General features: G+C 41.3%; 1 long non-coding RNA gene across 1 annotated transcript; it reads left to right on the top strand.

Moving 5' to 3' along the window:
• Positions 1–8,477: 8,477 nt before the first annotated feature.
• Positions 8,478–16,938, top strand: LOC132664529 (uncharacterized). The gene is made up of 3 exons (XR_009603752.2): positions 8,478–8,745; positions 16,071–16,145; positions 16,454–16,938. It is a non-coding gene; the product is annotated as an uncharacterized LOC132664529 (long non-coding RNA).
• Positions 16,939–17,259: the final 321 nt, after the last annotated feature.

Genomic DNA, 17,259 nt, shown 5'->3' with positions numbered 1-17,259 from the left:
TTGTATATTTCTATTGATGGTCTCCATAAGAACTTACCCTAACAAAGAAAAGGTGAATGGCTGAAAAGTTCTCCTTAGAGAACTTAAGGCATATTGATTTCAATGTTTGTGGCCTTTTCTATCCTAAATTTTGGCAAACTGGTGGACTGACTGACCAGTTGATTGCCTGTTCTGTGCCAGGTATTGTGTGAGGTGCTATAATGGTAGTTTCCGGTTTCTGGGTCAATATGGCTGCGCTAGCATTTAACTTTTCTGTCATTATTCACATGAAGCTATCTTGTCAACATCCCAAGGGCCTCCTCACTTCTCCGTATGTTATTCATTTATATGGTTTTACATTCATTTCCATTCATTCTGCCAACAATAAAGTATATGAATACCTTATTTCCACAAAAGTTGCTTTTGTGTTATGCTCGGTAAGCTTACTTTCTCTTCTTCAAGCCTTAGTCTGTATCTATGCAGCACCCACCCTAGGCTTGATGACATGTAGGCACTAGGAATACAGGATGAGTGAAACACAAAATCTTTTGCTCTAGCTGGAGAAACACACATATGAGCAGAGAAATGTCGTATATTGTGACAAATACTTCAATAATAGGCAAGAGTCACCGGGGAGTCGTGAAGAATTTAATGGCTTCATGGTGGATGACAATCTTCCCAGAAGTAAACTTGATTTGAATCTTGTAAGAAAACAGGAATGTTATTACCCCTTTTGTGAGATCAGTTCCACTATTTCTGATAGCTCTTTCTTTCAAGAATATAAATTCTGACCTCCACCTCCTGCCTCAGACTTGAAAGACATTCAAATACATCTTCTTCCACCCCAAAGTTCTTACTCAATGACAACTTACTAGTGTTCTAAAACTAGACTAAGGACAAAACTCCTTACCTTCCAGGAAATATTTATGCCTGCTTGTGACACCATCCTAGAGATTGTAGGTGAATTTGTATCATGATTTATTTGAAAGTCCCACAATATATGTCTTTATTACTTCTCCAGTGAGTGCCACTGGGTCTCTTTGGAAATAGATCTCCTTGTTGTTTGCCTGCCTTGACAGATGCCATCCTGGTACAGTAGTTCTATACAACTCTGGATTCCTCAACATCCTTCTATGAGCTCAACGCTTTTTTCTCTTTCCTCTCCAGTCACATGACAGAATTAAGGAATTAAATGCAGCTGAACAGCAAAAAAGGTGTGAAAGAAAGAAACACAAAAGAGGAAGGAAGAATTTTTCTGACATAAATGGAGGCAAAAATTGGTACATTTGCGGGGGTGGGGGGCACCTGGATGGCTCAGTTGGTTAAGCACCCAACTCTTGATTTCGGCTCAGGTCATGATCTCATGGTTCATGAGATCGAGCCCCGCGTGGGACACTGTGCTGACAGAACAAAGGCTACTTGGGATTCTCCCTCTTTCTCCCTCTCTGCCCACCCCCTCTCTAAATGACTAAATAAACTTAAAAAAGTGGCATGGGAGGACACTTAGTTAGAAGGCACACCTACTGGATGAAAAATGTGCATAGGGAGGAGATGTGCAGGAGATGAAACTGAGAACCCAGGTAAGAGCCAGATTATGAAGTGTTTTTACACCATGCTGAAGATTAGATTTGAACCACATCAGGAGAGCAAGGGGCTAACAAATTTTTTCTTAAAGTCACTTGGGTGGCAATGGTGAGAATGGGTTGAAGGGGCTCAAAAAGAAACAACAAAAGGTTTGGAAGCTGTTGAAAAAGGCTTACCAAGGAGGAACGAAATAGGAGCTGGCATATAAGAGGCCAAGAACAAGCAGGAAATGAAGAAACATTTTAAAGAGAAGAAATTGTCCAAATTTAGTTCATAAAGACATCGGGGACTGAACTGGTGCATTCATCTGTTCCCGTCCATCCATTCATTCATCCATTTGTTTGCTCATTCATTTATTCCACGAATATTTGTGGCTGCCATACTCCAGGCATGCCTGTTCAGGGCAGTGAACAAAATGGATGTGCCAGTCTCACCTGGTTTACAGCCTAGTGAGAGTGGGGAAGATTATAAGAAGCAAACACAGGTAGAGTTAAAGAGTTATTACAAAGAAGACTACATAATTTGGGGGTGTGTTGCTAAAGTGGGATTGTCAGGAAGATCTTTCTGAAGAGATAGTTGAAAAGGCACCCGAAGGAAGTAAATAAATGAGCCCTGTATGTAGGTCGGGCGAGTTTTCTGGACAGAGGTGATAGCATAATTGCGTTTGCTGAAGAAGTGCATGCTTAATTTAAGGTAGTGTTGTCAGAGGAGCCATATGTTGGAGGGTAATGCATTTTCAGAAGAGGTCATTTGCTTCCCTTCTGTAGTACCTTTTCCTTTGGGTCTAGTCAGGAAACCATCCTTGTTCTCTTTCCTGAGGGTCTGGAATATTCTACTGACTTATTTTTAACTTGCTGGAATCCTAAAGGCACAAGGTTGTGCTTGGCCCTTAGAAACACCAAGCATGTGAAGGGACTCGAGGCTTTGCTTTTGCTTTCACTATGGTTTTTCACTTTACTTCTTTAAAAAAAAATTCCTACAGAGGCTATTTATTACACTGCAGCAGTCAGCATGCACCAAACAGAATTGCTTTTCATAATAAACCTATTCATCTTCTGGCATGTCAGAAATTTCTCAAATTGATACTTATAATAAATATGATTAATACCATATTGTATTTCAGTTGTTGCTGTAAAATAATTGGGAACAAATATCGTATTGTGATGTTGACAGTGTTGGGTCGGCTGGTGCCAAATGGCGGGAGCAGCCAACTGTATTTCATTAACAACCACATTGGTACAATGCTATTAAGGTTTTCATAATCCCTTTACTCAGGGTTGATCATTCATTCTGTTAAACAAATTCTTACAACAATCACACTGGAAGTAAATCTGTCAGTGACAATATCAGCAAGATGGGCTCCCACAGGGACATTAGGTGAGTTGCCTATGAAATATGCCAGTCAGATACTGCAGTGCTGGGCTTAAGGATTAAGGGCTAATCAAGGAACAGGCAAAAGGGGTCAAGGCCAATAGACATGTAAACCAGGAGCTTGCATTTGAGTGGCAGGATGGGGAGAAAGGGGCATTACTTTAAAAGGATGGTAAGATGCCTCGTGACCCCACAGGCGTCTCCGACCATACCTGCTTCTCCTTCAGCATCAGTTGAGGAAAGGAAGAGGCAGAGTCAGTTCCATTTCAACATAAATAATACCAGGCCATCTGAAAGTCTAGAGGAACCAGCAACAGCCTTCCAAGATGTGGAGACAGACACTTGAAGTAAGTCTTTCAGGATGAACAGGACTGAGCCAGAGAAAGTTATGGAAGAGCATCTAAGTCAAGGGAAAGCATGAAACTTTGTACACAGAGGGTAACACACAGTAGGAAGCTAACTTTCCTTTCCTTCTTTCCTCTTCCTCTCCCTTCCTTTCTCCCATGTTCAAGTCCTCATCCCGCCCTGTCTCCATTAGCTTCTATCTTTGCCTTCCTCCTCCCAGAAAACGTCTAAGTTATTTAGCTCAAACTACAATCACTTCCTTTCCCTCCATGCCAAAACAAAGGACTACACCTTGGCGGCTAACATATTTCTACCACTTCCGGTTTTCCTGAATCTTCAATAGTCTTCTACTCTCTATCACTGTCCTTCCTCTCTTCTAGGGTTCACGTTGTCCCCCATAAGCTCAGGATCCTTTACTGACACTCATATTTCGGAATTTTGCAGTTACTAGAAGCATTTTCTTGTATCAGCAATGTCTCTATTGTTGGGTGGTAGGGTACATATAATTCCTAACCTATTTTTTTCACGGTGTTCAGAGAGATGTCAGAACTTCTACAAGTTCACCCAAGTGGTGAGGGGCAGAACCAGCGCTTAAATACAGATCTTCAAACGCCCAAGCCTAGTTCACTTCCAACCATATCATGCTATCTCAAAATACCATTGGCTCGATGTAGGCAACGCTACACCAAGAACACCATTCCCACCACAAAGACCCCACACTATACAGAGCCTTCAAGTGGCTTTAGATGTATTTGTTAAACTTTGAACTTTGTATCATTTTATATTTTGTTATTTTATTTTCAGAAGTGGAAACAGCTGGCTTTACTAAACCCTTGGGTCCTTTCACTTTCCTATGAAGGTCTCCACCATATGTAGCTGTTCTCTCTTGAATAAGTGTTGCAAGGTTGAGTTATGTGCCTCCTAATGATGTCACCCATGAGGGGAAATCTGGCTTCTCGGCTCAGTTTGTTCTCTTACCAAGTGATTGCATGAAGTTGCTCCCCAAAATGCAGTTCTGTCTCCACTGACTCCTACCGGGAGGGGCCCGGTTGGATGCAGTGTCTCAATCTGGGCAGCTTTCTTAACCTCTGTGTGTGGGGTGGCATCCCTTGCGATTGGGTGGGATGTTGCTGTACATTCTGTTTCAAATGCTCTGGCTCATACTCATTCAGGACATGCTCCCCCACGTCAGGGTCTGCCTGTGGTTTCCTCAAGAACTCCTTGGATATACAACATACTCTCAGATCCAGCACTGCTGAGACCCTAAGGAAACTCTGAAACTTTAGCCTGAGGCCTCTCTACTGTTGTTTGCATTTTGGAAAATGCCAATTTGCCTCTTCAGCTGCCAAATATCTCCTCCAAATACATTCTACGAGCATTCGGTCTTGTCCAAGGCCCATGTTACGTTGGGTCTTGTTTCAAGCTGGGCCCCCATCTCCATTTCAGGGGCCATATGGTTTACTTGCCATTGGGAGAGAACATAACTTATGAGAAAAAAATTTCAAGGGGCAGACACAGCTACTTTCAACTGCATTGTCATGTGTTATTTATATACCATAAGCACTATTTTTCATTTATTAAAGAAGTCAGTGGATACTACTGAGTGCCTACTGTGTGTCCACACATCAGGTTATTTGTATATCACTCACTCAGTTGACTTCTATATTGAACTGCACTCTCTTTATGACTCATGTTACAAGCTACTTGAATTGATTTAGGCAAAACAGGATATTTATGAGAAGAATACTGGGGAAATCTCACATAACCACAGTCTGGACATGGCCTCAGGGTCCAATGGACTTGTGATTTGAGCTGTACATCTCTTGTCTCTGTTTCTCTGAGGGCCAACTCATTCCCCTCTACACCAGATTAGATTCCAACAGGGTGGGGATAAGGGCACCAAATTCTGAGCTTTATATGCCATACTTTCTATGATCATACATAGTCTACATATCCTTTCTGCATTCCAATTGCAACAATTCCTGGGAAGTTCTCTAACTGGCCAGTCTTGGGTCAGGTACTGACTCACGGCCCAATCCACTGAGATCGGAGAATGAGACAGGGTATGGATGCATTGATAGAGGCATGCATTTTGTCACGATGCTTTCTTGAGTAAGAGAGAGAGAGTTGGAGTTACTTAGCAAAAGCATATCAAAAACGGAATACTTCATATATAACTAAGGAGTGAATTATCTAACTAAACGTCATTTTTGCTGAATGCTAGCGTCATTATTTTGCTTGAAAGTTACATTCAGGGGAACTTATTTCAGCCAACTCAGCTCTAAGCACTGAAAATTATGGTGACTAAGACAAAGTCCTGTTATGGTGGAGCTTACGTTAAGTAGGGAAGATAAAAATACGTGAGCAAATGAAGAAGAAAATTAAAGACAGTGATAAACATTAAATTAAATCTTGAGATAAAGAGTATTAGGAAATGAGTGAATGAATACTTTAGCTAGAGAGGAAAACCTCTGTAAAGAGATGACTTTGAGCTGAGACCCGAATAATTTGATGAAAAGAAGAGCATACCAGGCAGAGAGATAACAGGCCAGAGCATACCAGGCATAGCCAGTGTCAAGGCAATGCAAAGGCCCTGTGGCTGGAATGAGCCTGTCATGATCAAGAAATGAAAAGATCTCAGTGGCTTGAGTGTTACACAGGCAACACTCGGGGTTCAACCACAGGTCTTAGGGGCTCTAAGATTCTGTCCTTTCTTCTGTCTCTCTCTCTCTCTCTCTGGGACCTCTCTCTGGGACCTCTGGGACCTCTGCTCCAGACAGGAATTAGTAGGGAAAGGCTTCCCTGACTCTCCTTTTGTGCTCCGCAGGAACATCCATGACAAAATCTGATATCCCAGGCACCTGTTCGTTGAGCCCCATTCCACCTTGGATGCTTTCAGCGGCAGAAAACTCACTATCACTTAATTCTCAGACAGGTCTAGCTGCTAGAAAATCCCTTCCCCTTACAAAAATGCAAATCTTACTTTAGCTTATCGTAGCTCCTGCACGTTGGGGCTGGTGTTGCTTTTGTTAAACAGGCAGGATGAAGCTAGTCCCTCTTCCTTCAAACTGTCTGTCAAATATTCGAAGTGCATGCCAACATTTCCTTCATTCAGTTCTCTTTCGCTCATGAGAAGCACCCCCAGATTCCTTTATCATTCCTCAGGGGCTAGTTGTGAAGATCCTGACCACCGTGGTAAAACCACTCTTTCCCCACTGTCTTTTAAGAGGTGGTATCTGAAGAGAGTGGCCTGACCCCTGCCAAATGCCTTGGGGATTAACACCTGTCTTGTTTTGAACCGAAGATCTTTATTAATGCGGCCTAAGAACTGAACGTTTGGCAATATCAACATGCTATGGTCACACGTACACCATCCATCAAGGCTCAGAAGAGTCTTGCCTTACGTATCTAATCCTTGAGTGCTTGATTGTGTCATCAGGAAACGCTCTGGTATGTCAGTCTGGGAAATCAGACCAAATACTCTGCACCCCTGATGCATGTTGCACTACACTATCTCAAGTAATTAGAATCTTTGGACTCCAGAAATATGTGGACTCCACATCTCCAATCCCCAAGTAGCCAGGATTAGCTGTTCTTGACAAAGAAACAAGTTGGCAGGTAGGGCTTAGAATATAAAGTATACATACACACATACATACATACATACATACACACACATACACGTACATACTTACATGGCTCAATATAGGTTCAGCCTACTTTATTGTATTACGTAAGGTAAAGAATAACTAAATAATGAAAATTACAACCTGACAATTTTTAAGGGCCACAATAATCAAGAGGGAACCATCTTCAACAGTGGGTCTAATGAAGTTGGAAAGCATAATCGCTCACATAAAAAAGGCCTGTGATTTCAAGGAATGGAATAAAAAGAGTTTGGGATTTCTAGTGCAAGCCCAAATATTGGAGTCAACAGTGTTTATTTCTGTGCAGAGGAGGAGTTGTTGCCTGACTTTCTGTGGCTGTGAGTCTGGTAAGTTGGGGAGAAACTGGAGGAAACTGAGATTAACTGAGCTAGATGTGGTCATTCATGTGCATGACCTTACTGCATCTCACAATTGCCCTTTTAAGATTTTACTATTCCCTTTTTCCAGATGGGGAAGGAGAAGACCCCAGACGTGACTGCTTCTGGGTGAAGGCTGAGTCCCATGACCTTTGACCCACCAGAAGGATCTAGTAAGCATGCTGTTTGCCAGTCTATGGGCTCCTCTGTCAACTTCTACTTCCACAGCTCCAAGGAGCAGAGATTATTGAAAAGGGTCTGGAATAACTTCACCTCCAAGTTTTAATTTTTCTTTTCCTTTGTGTTCTTCATTTCATCTTTCAAAATGATTTCTCCAGTCACATTTCCTTTCCAAATTTCCTCCTCGCCCATACACCATTTCCTCTTTTTCTGACTGTTACAAATGGCTGTCTCCTAATTGGCAAGGTGGAAGAAATGCGCTACTCCCTGAGAATAATTAACTCTTTGTTAATTGTATATTTGTAAAGGGATAGAGAGAAGCCTTTTTGTAGCCTCCCCCAGAATTGCAACATTCTGCTGGATTTATCCTACAAAATGGCATCAGGTTAGTGGGTATGTTAGGAATGATGTCATAGGCAGTGAGAAGATCCCAATTTCTTAAAATTCAAAATAATATAATATAATATTAAAAACATTTCTGGGGGCACCTAGTTGGCTCAGTTGGTTAGGTGTCCAACTTCCGCTCAGGTCATGATCTCGCGGTTGGTAAGTTCTAGCCCCACATTGGACTCTGTGCTGATAGCTTGGAGCCTGAAGCCTGCTTCGGATTCTGTTTCTCTCTCTCTCTCTGCCCCTCCCCCACTTTCTCTCTCTCTCTCTCTCTCTCTCTCTCTCTCTCAAAAGTAAATAAACATTAAAAAAAACTTTCTATGGAATCAATATACTAGAAGTTCTTTGAAATATAATCCCTGGGATTCCTGACTTTGCACATATTTTATTTTACTTAAGTATTTACCAGTTGCTATGACTTCAGCTTCATGCTTGGTTATATACTTTTGAAAGTCCCCCCAAATAGATATCTCTTCAGTGACCAGGACACTTTATTGAATTCCCATTCCTTTCACATGCTATCTACACTGTCTGGTAGACTCATTCATTGATTTAGCTACTTACTCAATTAATAACTTTTTTTGGATATCTCTTACAGGCAGGCATGTGCTAAATACCCAGTGATCGGGTAGTGATAAGAGAAGAGTACTCCCATTTTCTTGGGGTTTACAGCCTCTGGGGAGAGAGGCCAGAAAAACAGCCGCAACACAACAAACTGTTACAAAACCATTACAGATCAGATCTACACAGGATGTAAACAGAGAGTAATGGGCCTGGCATGTGCTTCGTTTTAGCTGGGGAGGTCAGGATTAGGAGGAGGCTTGAAGACTGAAACCGTAAGGAGGAAAAGGAGTCAGTCATGCAGGAGAAGAGTAAGTAAACAGTGTCCATATCTCTTGTAAATGAGGATGAGCCCTTATTTAACAGGTGGTACCTGGGTGCACAGAAACCCCCTGGATTTGCACAAACCACTCCACACACCAGGTGCACAGTGGAGATTAGAGCATTTAGAGACCCTACTTCCTGACTCTTGGCATTTTTGACTCTTTCTCACTGGTCTGTTTCCTGTTTTCCCCATTTTGCCTTTTTTTTTTTCCTTTCCTTTTTGCCTCTTTCTCTCTCTCTCCCTGCTGTCATCTCCAGAGTCCTGCTAGATTTCCCTTCTCTTTACACTGGACAATATACTTTGAATAAACAAACTGAACAGGACTGCCTGAGACATGTTTATAGTGCATGCTGGAGAATATCAAAAGCAAAGCAGGAGTGAGGCCCAGGGACCCTCAGCCAGGCAGGCTTTTACGTTGTTTCTGGGCGAGAAGGCGGGTCTCCTGCCTCAGCTGGCTTGTGCTTGGTTGTCTAATAATGGAGTGTTATCTAATTGGTGCTTCCTTTACATCAATGGGTGTAAGAGCATGAGACAGAGAGACAAAGCAACATGACAACAGTTAAGTATAAGTGAGGGTTCAGACATATCATTCTAAGGGCTTTGCGGTAATATTTAGGACACCTCCTAATGGCTAAGGCATATATCCTAGGGCAGGTCAGCTTCATATAAGACATCTGGCATGTATTTTCTGGTCTAAAATTATAGCACTCCCCCCTCCAGCAATTTATATTTCTAACAAGACGTGAGAAAACTGTGATGAAGTACCACTTGACAATTTCTTTGTCACTTAAACATAAAATAAAAATTAAAAGTCCAGAACTGTTATTATACTGGAGTTTGGAAAAAAGGTACACAAAAGTGACGACAATTTGCCAGGATATTAACTGTGGATTTGTTTCATTTTTCTACCATTCTTGAGAATGTTATGCATTGAGAGAGCATCACTGATCATGATGTTTTAATTAAAGTAATTCTAGAGTCAAGGGATCTTTTCTGCTACATGAAAAGCTTGACACCCTCATTCCCCATCTTTAAGCACCTAAAAACAATCAAGTCAGATGGTTCCTCTCCATTGCTCCCTAAATCTTTATAAGAAACATCACAAAGCACAAGGTAAAGAAACTCAACCAAATATAGGGCTTGCCCAGAGAACTTCCTGAGACACAGAAGCTTCTGGTCGATCTTTGTTGTGAGCAGCTGCCAGATGGGAATTTCACTTCACGAATTTTGGATATGTCTATGATAGCCTATGTTGGAACAGAAGAGAATGGAGAAAATGGCATGAGGATTCCTTTGGCTACACCATAGGAGACATCACTTCCTGTGGTCACCCCAGCTCCCCAGGAGACCCACACTGACTGGTTGGTGACCAAGGTGATTACTGGGAGGACACTGCTCTTCCCCAGGACATCGATCTTCTATATTTAGGCTGCATCTGAAGCACCTCCCTAGGAATCATGTCTTGCTTTTTGCTAGCTCCCAAATGTCTTGGCTAAGGAAGGGGATAACAGGAGGTATTCCTCCCTTCCTTAATACAGCGGCTTTCTTTCTTTCTTTCTTTTTTTAAAAATTTTTATTGAATTTAATTTTTCAATTTACATCCAAGTTAGTTAGCATATAGTGCAACACTGATTTTAGGAGTAGATTCCTTAATGCCCCTTACCCATTTAGCCCATCTCCCCTCCCACAACCCTTCCAGTAACCCTCTGTTTGTTCTCCATATTTAAGAGTCTCTTATGTTTTGTCCCCCTCCCTGTTTTTATATTATTTTTGCTTCCCTTCCCTTATGTTCATCAATACAGTGGCTTTCAAATGCTGTTTCCAATTAGAACCCCATTTCCATATCTTCTGTGATATTTCTGCATGTAACTCTGAGAAGAGCAGGGCTGCCTGACTTAGGTCGGGGAGAAGTTCAGGGCTCTGTCTTATTACTTACACTGCCCTCTCTGGGGGGGACCTCTGAGGTGCCTTTGGGCTTCTTGAGATCTAGTTTAAAGCCTTGGAGAAGTGCTGGCTCTCAGTCTATGGCCTTTTCACCAATTCAAATTAAAGAATATTTATTGCACACTGTTTACCTAAAACACAGTGAATGAAGGTCTTAAGGGCATGTGGACATAAGATACAGCCTGACCGAGCATTTAAGTCCCTCCTTTGCTCCATGAATGAACTATGAACTTAATTCTACTATATTATTAATCGTCCTCCTCTCCAAATCAGCTCCATCATGGGCCCCCACCACAGACCCCTTTTTGTCCATGTGTGTGGTGTGAATCCCATCCCCGGGCATCTCTCCTCACTCCACTCCCCAGACAGCCTAGATCTGTCTTCCCTGCTCTCTGACCTTGGTCCTGCCCTTGGACCCCCTTCTTCATGTCTTCTCGAATCTCTCCCTTGGACTTTGTAGTCTTTGCTTCCTCATCTCCTTCTCTCAGGACTTAGGCAGAGTTCTCCTTTCCATGTTGCCCAAAGATCAACACAGACAATCCCATGTTCAGTCTGTCCCCCAGGACTCTATCCTTGTCTAAATAATTTATCTGATTACCATAATGTTTACACTTACAACATTTACTTTTAGAAGTCTTGTAGGGTAGGTGAGACCCAAAGATGTGTTTCCCTCTTTTGGGGAGTTTTGATCTCAGTACTGTGCTTCTGAACCCAGCACAAACTTGGATCAATGGCTCTGCCTTTACAGAGTAACCCAAATGTATAATGAGAAACCTGCTAACCAAAAGTCACGGATAAATGTTTGTGCTATTATCAACTCCTTGTGTGTGTGTGTGTGTGTGTGTGTGTGTGTGTGTGTGTAACTACCCTTTAGCTTGATTGTATGTGTCCTTCATACGTTTTAGTTTTGCTTCTGAGACAATGGCTAAACATAGGATTAGTGCTAGAACATGCTAGAGTTTATCTTTGGCTCCACATTAGACAGCATACCCTCCGTAAGCATGATCATTACACTTCTCTTGGAAAGGGTGGAATTACTGCTGGAAATTCCATTCACTTCATTTTGGAGAAGTCTTTAAAACACTAATATCAGCAACATGCCTGCTCTCAAACGTCCCGTCAGCCATGAGGCTCTCCTGATGCCTGCATGGTCTGGCCTTCCAGCCTCTGCATGCTCCTCTCACGCCACTTTCCCACTCAGCCCCTGTGGTCCAGTCACCTCATCAACATATTGGTCTTTGCTGAACAAGACCTTTGGGTTTGCTCTTTTTCTATCTGGAATGTTCTTTTGATGACTGGGACATTTTCCTCCATGTAATTTCAATGCAAATGTCACTTTTTCAGAATGGCCTTGTCAGATCACACCATCTAAAGCAGACAGAGAGCCTTGTCCACATTGTTTTGTAATCATAAAAATTATATACGTGACTGTATGTATATATATATACATGCATATGTATATAAACATGTATGTGAGTGTAGAGTAGAAAATTTGTGAAGTATAAATGCATACAGAGAGAAGAGACTTCTAATTCCACCATCGAGATAAATATAATATTAGTACTTTGGTATATGTCCTTTCTTCTACATACTGCTATACAGAATGAGTATTCTTTGTTTTTCTTTTTTTTAAGTCGGCTTCACACCAAGCACAGAGCCCAACATAGGGCTTGAACTCAGGACCCTGAGATCAAGACCTGAGCTGAGATTAAGAGTTGAGCACTTAACTGACTGAGCTACCCAGGGGCGCCCAGAATGGACATTCTCATTCAAATATTACTACACCTTTTTTCACTTAACTTTTGATCATGACTTCTTTGTACTCATCAACAACCTCTTTGTACTTAAAATTTTTAAAGTGTGCAATGTGCTATCTTATGGATGTACCGTAATTTACTTACCTATACTCCTTTCTTGACCTTAAAGTTGTTTTCACACCTTTTTAAAATAAACACGTAGCACTGAAAGGGTTTTGCATATAACAACAACAACAACAACAAAACAGTGAAAGATAAAGACAGTCTAGTGTCTCTGTTTTGTTGATATTTGAATAGGTTTGACAGATTTCTGGATGACTGGTTGTAGGTGTAAGGTATGTCGTCCTGAGAAAGCTCTTTGAACTTAAGGATGTGTGCATTCACGTGTGTGTGTCCGTGCATCTGGTGGTAGTGAGAGTACATCAATAATTTGGAGCCAGGAATGTTAGCTCTGGTTAAAGAATTTGATAATCTAAAAGGTCTCAGCGTACCAAACAATTATGTATACAAACATAATAAAGTATCTAATTTTTAATGTGATTAAAACAAATAGATACATTTGTGAAAAAATATATTCCAACCGCCGAACCCAATCAAATACTCAGACCTTACTATGATGGACTAAAAGAAAGACACGTCCTCTCTCCTAGAAATAGCATTCATGGTCACAGTTACCTGTACACACAGTCACCCACACAAAGAGCAACGCCTTCAACGAAAAGAGACATGGTGCCTCATATTTCCATTTATGGATGATACTTAATTGAAATACAATTATGGCATAATGATTAGGAGAATGGAGTCGGACTGTCTGAATTCCAATTCCAGCCCCACCCTTGCTAACTCTGTAAATTTTTGGCTGATTCTCTGACTTTTTTACATCCCAGTTGCCTCATCTATAAAATGAGATTTAATGTTACAGAGACCATAGTTAATTCTTTGATGTAGACATAATGGGATAATACGTGTAAAGCTCTTAGCCCTGGCTCATGAGAACTCCTCCACTGATGGTAGCTATGATTGTTGTTTTATTAGACTTGCTTGTAGCATTACTTGTGGAAGATCCAGTTTTCACTTCACAATGTGCTTTGATTTCTCTAAGAATTCCACCAAGGCAAAATCCTCCAAGAATTACGCCAACTGGCCTTGTACAGGGAAAGGCAGCTGATCTCACTACACCCTCTTGAGTATCACTTTACTCTTGAGTCGTTAATTCATTCATCAAACAACTGTTGGATACCTACTATGTTCCAGCACTTTGCTTAGTGCCAAGGGTTCAGGAAACAATAAAGACACAGTCCCTGGTGTCTTGGAAGTCTCATCCTACTAAACATTTACAAAATTCCCTAGTACATATCAGCACGTCTGTTTCTTGGAGTCATGCCATGCTCCCTTTAAAAGCCTGGCTAAGCTCGTGCAAAATTTCTCTGTGTTCCCAGGGCAAACACGAGGCCCAATGAAGTTAAGAAAAACATTTACAAAGGAAGAGCATAAAAGAATTGAAGGCAGAAAGTACAAGCAGTGTCCAGCTAGATAACTTTTCAAGGAGCAGGTGTTGTATTGAAGAAAACCATCCAAGTCTTGGTCTCTAAAATACCAACTTGTTTCTTAGACATCTTGTTTCTTGATCCCTGGTTCCTTCTCAGACTTCTGGCTTCCATGAGGCTAACCATTGACTCTTTTTGCCCTGCTGTAGCTAGATACAAAATACTTCTCCTCCCATGAATGCAAAACCTTTTCCTAACTTGTTTCCCCCCGGGATGGATTTTCTGCAGTCAGGGAGAAGTGCTGCCATACATTCTTTGAATCCCAATGACCTCCCCACCTGGGTCGTCAGCCCCATATATTCTCAAATCAACTGCTAAGCTCGACTTCTGCATTCCAGCAGGCATGTGTCCAATGCACTGAAAAGTTCAAGATGGTGCTGCCCAACAGGAATATAATGGGAGCCACATATGATTTTCAAATTTTCTAGTTGCCGCATTAAAAAAGGTAAAGAGACATGGGTAAAAATTAATTTTAACCCTTAAAAAACTGCAATAAAATGTGTTTTACTTACATCAATATATCAACATTTTTGCCATTTGAATATGCCATCAAGTATTAAGTATCAATGAGATATTTTGCATTATTTTTTCAAACTAAGTCTGAAATCCAGTTTGTGTTTTACAGTTGCAGCACATCTCCGTTCAGACTAGCCACATTTCACGTGCTCAATAGCCACATATGGCCAGTGACTACCATGTTGGACAGTGCAGACCCAGGAAATCCAAAGGCCTTCACTACACAGCAATGCTATCATACACACTGCAAGAATTTTCCCACCCACCATTACAGGAGGGTCATTCTCTCATAACCTCTCACTTCCTTTCTCCCATGTACACTTCCAATACTAATAAATCAACTCCTTGTCCAAGTATTATATCCCGAAGATGTTTCCCACCATGCCTTCAGGAAGGTTCCATCCACATAACTCTGCCTCAATCCAAGTCTCCCTATTGTAAGTCACTGTTACACATTTTTGTAGCAAATGCCTCAGTACATCATCCTCAGCAGACATCATTAAGAATTTTCCTGTACATAGTTCTGGGCTGAATATGGGTTCCATAAATGACACTGGGATATTCTTGTTCTTTAGACCAGATTGAGTCTGCAAACACAACCACAGCTTTGCTTGTGTCTTTGCTGATGGTTTCGTTCTATTAAATACAATTTCTGTGCTGTTAGAAAACTAATTTGAAAGATGAAAAGAACAAACACACAGGATTGTTGTGTTACTGGGTTGAAATGATTGGTCTATAAGCCCAAAATAATCAAACCAGTCCTGTAAACAGAAAAAAATTAACACAACTACCAAGAGAATCTCCTGGGACCTGAACTCTGGCACACACTTATACAGAGCTAGTTTTTTATCTTTCTTTTCTTTCATCTTATTTTTCTATGAGAAAAAAAATTCAATGGTCAAGAGAGATTATATACCAGTATGTGAAAAGTAGTTTAGCTTTTCCCACTCAAGCTTCATTGTTTCTGAAAAGCCTTCCCTTACTTACCTAGGAGTGGGGACCCCTAATCTGGGTGCCTATAGATTTCTTCCAAATCTCCTTCCAGCAGAGTGTAACGACTAAAAGTGTGGACTCTGGAACCAGACTCCTGTGTTCAATTCCTGGTCTTCCATTAATTAGCTGTGTCGGCTCAGATCACAGTTGTTTAACCTCTCTGTCTCAGTTTCCCCATTAATAGTGCCTATTCATAGGACTTTTAGGGTCATTGAATGAGTTAACATGCAACAAGCAGATAGCTGCTTTTTAAAAGCATAATAGTTTTCTGGCGAGTATTAAATGTTAGTCGTTATTACTTCATAATTGTTTTTTTTTTTTGGATTTTGTTCTCCCAATGACCACAGTCATCTTCAAATATAATTAACCCAAACATTAACGATCTCCAAATGAAACAAGTTCCTCTACTGCCTTTCCTATTTCTATCAATGCTGTGATCATTCTCCCTTTTAAACCTGCTCAGAACTTTGGGGTGTCTTTGATCCCTCTCAGTGGTCACCCATGTCCAGTTTGTCATTATGTCTATTGATGTTTCGCCTTTCTAATCGCTCCAGGAGAAGTCAACAGGAAGATCACAGGATCCAGAGCCCAATGAGCTACCCTAGCTCGGAAATTTATGAGCTGACTGGGTGAGGATAATTCTTCAGCCTTTGATCTTGAACCTCCTCTGAAATGCCAAACTTATTTTAATGCCTATTTCATGTTTCAATTGTATCACATCCTCAAATATACGTGAAAGATATTTCTCGAACACGTGTGCCATGCACACATTGGGAGTTGCTCTTCGTATCCCTCAGGCTCATTGGATTCAGGGCTCAAAACAAGTTGCATTGCAGAACACTTTATTTATTTCTTCCCTTCAGAATCCTAGAGTCTCAGTATTTGGGATGACCTTAGAAATTACAACAATTTACTTATCCAGTGTTTTTTCTCTAAGATCCCCTGCGAATGGATGTGTCCAGTCCGTGACTAGGAACTCATCCTACTTAAGCACTGTCTCTGTCAAGAGCTTGTTCCCAACACTGCACAACATCAGTGAGTTGATCCACGCTTCTTCTGGTGTCTTTTGATAGGACATGCTACAATCACCACTCTGTTGGCTGCCTGCTGTCATCTGATTGTACTGGAAAGCCAGCCTTGTGTGTGGAGAAAACAGCACCTCCATGGAGGACTGCCAGCCATGGGGCACAGTGCTCAGTGAGTGGGCAGCTCCCAGGAAGACCCAGCTGAATGAACCCTGAGCTGAGTGAATGGAGGCGAAGTGGCTGATCTATTAGACTACAACCTTTTTAGTGCCCGATAATCGTATTTGTTCTTCAAAATTTATGGAAGTATTTTAAGAAACATAGCCACGCTGAATGAGTCTCAGGAACTTTGATGAATTATTTCTATTGCCTAGAAAACATTAAAATACAGAATTTTCTTTCACCCAAATCTCATTAAACTGTCAGACATTTTTCTGCTGTTCCTAGTAACCTATCAAGATGTGTGTGTGTGTGTGTGTGTGTGTGTGAGAGTATGTGTCTACATTGATAATCAGCTATGATAGGAGGGAAATGCTGGGAAAATGTTTGACAATTTAAGGAGGGTTTGTGACATCTGTTTTCCAAGGCTCCACCCCATGTGGAAAGAGCTCATTAAGTTCTAATGTAACTCTGTACATTCAAACCTTCCACCTCAGACCCCTCACTGGGTAGAGTCCTGAGGTGGCTAATTTGTCTGTGGTGTCCCTGAGTTTTGAGT

This window comes from Panthera onca, chromosome F2, assembly GCF_046562875.1.
Source record: "Panthera onca isolate mPanOnc1 chromosome F2, mPanOnc1 haplotype 2, whole genome shotgun sequence".
NCBI lineage: Eukaryota > Metazoa > Chordata > Mammalia > Carnivora > Felidae > Panthera > Panthera onca.
Note: the sequence above shows the minus strand (reverse complement) of the source record. Positions and strands in the feature narration are given on the sequence as shown.